Source organism: Rosa rugosa, chromosome 4 (assembly GCF_958449725.1).
Source record: "Rosa rugosa chromosome 4, drRosRugo1.1, whole genome shotgun sequence".
Lineage (NCBI taxonomy): Eukaryota > Viridiplantae > Streptophyta > Magnoliopsida > Rosales > Rosaceae > Rosa > Rosa rugosa.
Genome location: NC_084823.1, coordinates 18178708 through 18184593, shown reverse-complemented (window position 1 = coordinate 18184593; position 5886 = coordinate 18178708). Strand labels below are relative to the sequence as shown.

Genomic DNA, 5886 nt, shown 5'->3' with positions numbered 1-5886 from the left:
TGTGTCCACTTTTAATCTATGAAGATACATAATTGCTCTCAAGTCGGTCTTGCCATACCTTATCTGTGTATATTTTGGTCTTTTTACTAGGTAAAAACCGTTGTGCATGCAATGTCAGTCTTGAGACGAGTTGAGATGAAACTAGAGGGTCGAGATATATCTGACAACAGGTAACTGCTTCTTCTGGAGATCTTATTATGTTAGATTGTTGGTAATAATTGATATGAGTGGACCTTTGTGTATTCTCAGAGAAATTAGTATCTCCGAACAAGTGGACTATCTGCTTAAGCAAGCCACTAGTGTAGACAATCTCTGCAACATGTATGAAGGTTGGACACCATGGATTTGAACTTGTGAAGCTGCTGCCTTCTATATGTACGAGGCGTATTAATTTAGAATAGCGGTGGTTAATTCGTTTTTTCCTTGCAAACTCAGAGAATTGAGAATTGAGCCTCTTACACTGGGCAAGGCATTAATTGCTTCGGCAATCCCATCTCTTTTGGCTTCACATCTCCTGATCATTTAAATGAGCAATGGTGATTATTTCGTAAGAAATTGGCCGTCAATGTCTAATAGCTGCGGTTGTTGGTGATATCTAGTTCATTAGACCTTGCCCTTTCTACAATGGCCAGCTGTGTCTTTGGTGGAGGATAACTTGAAAATTTTCAAGTGTATCTAGCTCCCTCTAAATTGTGGTACCTTGGGTGAGATTATGCATGCGGCATGGGAAGCAGTCTCGTGTGGAACTCGTGTTAGTTCGTATTTGGTGGTTGCTAAGCTGTCTTCCCTGCTTTAATGCCCTATAAAGGTGGAACAACTTCGCAGACACCATTGTGGCAGACTGGCAGGAGAATGCCATGTGAAGCACTTTGAAGAAGATTTCGGATTTTAGCAGCAAGCTGGCCTGGTGTAACACAGTTGTTCGTCTGTGGTCAATTCTCAGTATCACAAGAAGCACTGCTACTCCCAAAAAGGAGTCTGTAACTCTGTATCACAAGTTTACTACGTACCAATGTGAGTACATTATTACTTTTTGTCCTCTTCTACTATGCTCAATTGCATTTGCTGGCATTGCTCTTAAGCCAGGTTGTTCAGTTCTTTTGGCAATTACTGATCTGAGGATGTCTTCCTCATTTTGCAGGCAATCAGCTCACTTTTGCACAGGTTGCATTTGGTTTAGAAGATCTTACCTCGCATGCAGGAATATCAAAAGTATCGAACATCCACAATATAGGAAATTCCTAATTTCGTCAACGGCATTTATCGACCAACTCTTCCTTTTCGGTCTGGGAATCTCTTTGTTTGATACTGGCCGGGAAAGTTCAACATCTTTTCCCTTTTTACTGTGGTATAATGAGTTAAGAATGTAGATCTTATTGAGAGATCAATTGCTAAATAAGGTCCTCTGATAAACTAGCCAGATATTGGTATTCAGTCCTACTCTGTGATATACCTTTTACATTTAAGTTAATGGAACAAAAACGGATTTCAGCTGCTCCTCTGCGGCTCTGCTACTTAATATATAAACTTTCTATACTAATGTTTTTTTTTTCTCTTCTCCAATATAGATTTTTTTTTTTTTTTTTTAAAAAAAAAAAAAAAACCCCACCCCATTCCCACCCTTGATGGGGCTCGAACTCCTGACCTCTTATATATGAGACCAAAGCCTTACCACCCCATTCTCCAATATAGATTTACTGTTGTCCCTTATTTATCTACAAAAGTCAAACTGTTCCATCAAAAAAAAAAACTGCTAATGAAAATAGACGAATATAAGAATTTTCGGTCCAATTTATTACTACTGATATTTTAGTCTCAAAAATGTCCTAGGTAAATTGGTAAATCCAATCCGTTGGTCCAAAAAAACTCTTAATCTTATTATAAGGGATTTTTTTTTGGGATCGTCTACAGTACATTAATGTACCGATACATCAAGTAGACTAGTTCAATACAGAGGTAGACTAGCTCAGTACATGGGTAGACATTCATGGACTTAGTCTACCCTTGTACCGAGCTAGTCTACCTCTGTATTGAACTTAGTCTACTTGATGTATCGGTACATTAATGTACTGAAGTATTTTCCTTTTTTTTTATTAGTCTTCAACTGGAGGGCAGTGAAGAAGTAAACTAGTAAAGTATAACTTTCTTGGTAATGACTAATCTCCACTGTTTGCTATTTAAAATGTGTAGTTTTGTCATTTTCTTTGTTTTTTTTTTTTTTTTACGTTTTCTTTTTGCTTCTTATCTTTCTCTTTGCTTAACTTTCAAATCAATAACAGTGCTAATGTTTGTAACAATGAAAGTACATCTGGTAAGTTTAAGACCCCTATCGAATTATTGACTTGAGAAAACCAGTCTAAACAATGTAATTAAGCCACCACTACCACAGAATCTAACAAACCAATTAAGCTAGTTACTGGTATTATGGAAAATTCTACAATGTGTTAACGTATGACATGCATACAATTGCCTTAAAAGTAGTAAAATGAGTCCTCAAAATAGTAATTTTGGTCCTTAACGTAGTAACATGAGTCCTTAAAGTGGTAAATTTTCTTAGTTACCACATGAGTCCTCAAAATAGTAATATTAGTCCTCAAAGTGGTAACATGAGTCCTTAAAGTGGCAAATTTTCTTAGTTTACCATATGAGTCCTCAAAATAATAATATTAGTTCTCAAAGTGGTAACATGAGTTCTTAAAGGAGTAAAAATAGTTGATGTATGAGAAATGTTAACATACCATAGATTTACCCCTGGTATTATATATACAACTTCCCTCTCACATAAAACAAAAAACAAAAGTGTTGAGATAAATCGACAATCGACTATAGGAAAAGTAAGGTCGAGGTGGCCTCTGATAGACACTTATGTTTAAGATGGGAATTAGTATATGCTTTTAGTAGACCATTATTTGTTGGGATGTAATGTTTAATATGAGATCCGGTTATTATTTGGGAAAGATTTACATTCCTCTTTCTCAAACTGATCTTAAGCGGGACACATATATGTTGATCTTAGAATGATCACGTCGGAAAAGTCAAATCGATGTTTTTAAGTCATACACAAACTAATAATTGGGAAAGGAGTGTCATTCCTTTCCTGTGTTTCCTGTGTTTGGGATGACAATAGAAGGGAAAATGCTTCCCAAATGAAAGGAAATTGATTCCCCCCCACCCACCCCAGGATCCACTTTCCGTCCGGATTTCCTGCATTATTTTAAAACATTATATGACTAAATTACCCTTCTCAAAATCATTATTTGCTAGTTTTATCCCCATTTTCTTTTGTTCATTTTTGTTTAATGATATTTAGTAGATGATGGGTTAAAGATTTTAATCTCTAATGTTTGTATTTGAGCATATGTTTATCGCATATCAAAGTTCTCATTTTTGAAAAACTGGTCCTTTTCAAAAAAAAAAAAAAAAACTGGATTTCTGCACCTTCAGCTTTTGCATATGTAACTACAACACATGCATCAACAATATTACAAAAGACCAATTGAAAGCTCTAGTATGAAATAAAACTTAGAAAAGAAAAAAAAGAAGAAGGTAAATTTATGAATGCAATGGAAAATTCATTACTAAGTATTCTCATTAGTATGAGGGTATTATTGGAAAATTCATAGGATTTTGTTTCCTTTTCTTATAAAAATCAAACACTGCAATGGAAATTAAGAGGTGTATTCTGATTACATTCCTAGTCTTTCCAAACACTGGAAAGGAAAATTGATGGGAATTACAATTTCCCATGTCCATGGAAAGAGCACGGAAATGTTTTCCTTTCCTTTCCTTTCTGCAAACCAAACGCGTGTTTTTCTTCCATTAGTTTTCCGGGCCCCGGGCCCTCCGATTTGTTTTAAAGTTCCACTGATGCAACAGCCCACAGGGCATATTATTATATGTAACCAATTAAGATAAACATGATAACGACTATTACCAGGGGCGGACGGACATGGAAGGCTATATGGGCTCAAGCCTAGACAAGATTTTGGGATAAAAACCCTTAGGTATATATATATCTACCTTTCAGCCATACCAGCCCAAAGAAAAAAAAAAAAAGTTTATCTGCAACCAGTTCCTCGGACACGCAGAGGCACGCCGGCACATCGAGTCCCTTGAGTCGGGTTCTTCTTCCTGCAGTTCCTTTCATTGCAGACTTGCAGTCATCTACTCATCTTCTTCCTGCATCCAAGCTTGCTTTGTTTTCTGATTTGCTCCAAACGGGAGGTATTTCTCTTCTTTTCTGCTAAATCTCTTGATTGGTTTAATGGGTTTGTTGATTGAAAGTGTTCCTGATCAATTCTCTCTTGATTGTTGTAATGGGTTTAATGGATTTGTTGTTGATTTCTTTTCTTTTCTGATCAATTCTGTTTACCATAAGAAAAATTGAGGAGCCAAAGTCTGATTCTTGAAATCCAATGTTTATGTTTGATACAGCAAGGCTTTAGCTGTTGTTGGTCAAATGTCTCCCAAATTTGGACAAAAATGCTATACACATCTCCTGTACCATATTTGCTTCTCCCGTTTAAGATTCTCGATAGACTTAACCGTGCAAGCACTCAACTGAAACCAATAAACTGGTTCCATTTTCAGTTATGCAAACTTATTCAAGTGTGATTTCAATTTAGTGATTTACTGTGATTAACCATAATCCAAAATTCTGTGCTGTGTGGATCATTAACTGAATGTATGTATATATATATATATATATATATATATATATATATATATATATATAAGAAGTTCATTCGACAATAGAAAGCTACAATTGGCTGATTTTGTCACAAAGGAACCTCATGTTGATGACAAATTGGTGACTTTGCAAGTGAATAATTAAAGCATTTACTAGAATATGTATTCTCTATATATACACCTGAAACATCAATTAATCTTAGTTCTGTTTGCCACATCTGTGCTATTGTATTTGACAGATTTGGGACACAGCAGGACAAGAAAGGTTTCAAAGTCTCAGGGGCAGCATTTTATGTGGAGCAGATTGTTGTGTTCTTGTTTATGATGTGAATGTTCTAAGATCATTTGAAACACTTCAGAACTGGCATGAAGAGTTTCTCATACAGGTCTTTTAAATTTTTCCTCTTCTGCGGTTCTGCACTATCTAGCTTGTAAGGCTATCCTGATTATCTGAAGTTCTAATTATTGACATTATTTCACCATCGGTTAGCAGGTAGGTCCAGCTGACACCGAGGCATTTCCATTTATACTACTCGGCAACAAAATTGATATAGATGGCGGAAACAACAGAGCGGTATGGACATACATAAAATATATAGAGGCTGAGGCGTTTCATCATCGTTTTTATGTCCCCTCTGTTATATGTTTTGATTGGAAAAAATAATAAAGGCATGAGGATGAGCCTCCCATTGGGTTCCAAACCTAATATATATATATATATATATATATATATAGAGAGAGAGAGAGAGAGAGAGAGAGAGAGAGAGAGAAATTTTAAAATTTTTGTGCACTTGTAATTAGCCTAGACGGGTTTCGGATCCTGGATCCGCCACTGACTATTACGTTTACGTTTAGTGAAGAAAGAAGCTACTAAGCTAGGCTACTACCAAGACACATATACCCATCACAATTTGTCCTTGCTTGAAGGCAGTCCTATCAATATAACGAGATTCCAATTTCCAACGCACACCAGCCAATAACAAATTGACATGTCACTTCTCTTTTTCCTTCTATGATTGACACTTTCCTTCCTCACTGTGAAGCTTTGAGCTTTGACAGTGTTTCATTGGAGTAGAAAGAAAACTTTGTTAGCTTCATGAGGTCGCCTTTATTTTCGCCCCTTTAATCAGAGACCTAGAATACTCCATTGTTCCTCTGTGTATGATTTAGTTTATACTGTAAAGGACTAAACTAAAC

The 5886-nt window shown here is 36.1% G+C and overlaps 1 long non-coding RNA gene across 1 annotated transcript; it reads left to right on the top strand.

Moving 5' to 3' along the window:
• Nucleotides 1-106: 106 nt before the first annotated feature.
• On the top strand, nt 107-1491 carry LOC133741721 (uncharacterized). Its single transcript, XR_009862082.1, has 3 exons — nt 107-170; nt 250-1014; nt 1142-1491. It is a non-coding gene; the product is annotated as an uncharacterized LOC133741721 (long non-coding RNA).
• The last annotated feature ends 4395 nt before the right edge of the window (nt 1492-5886 follow it).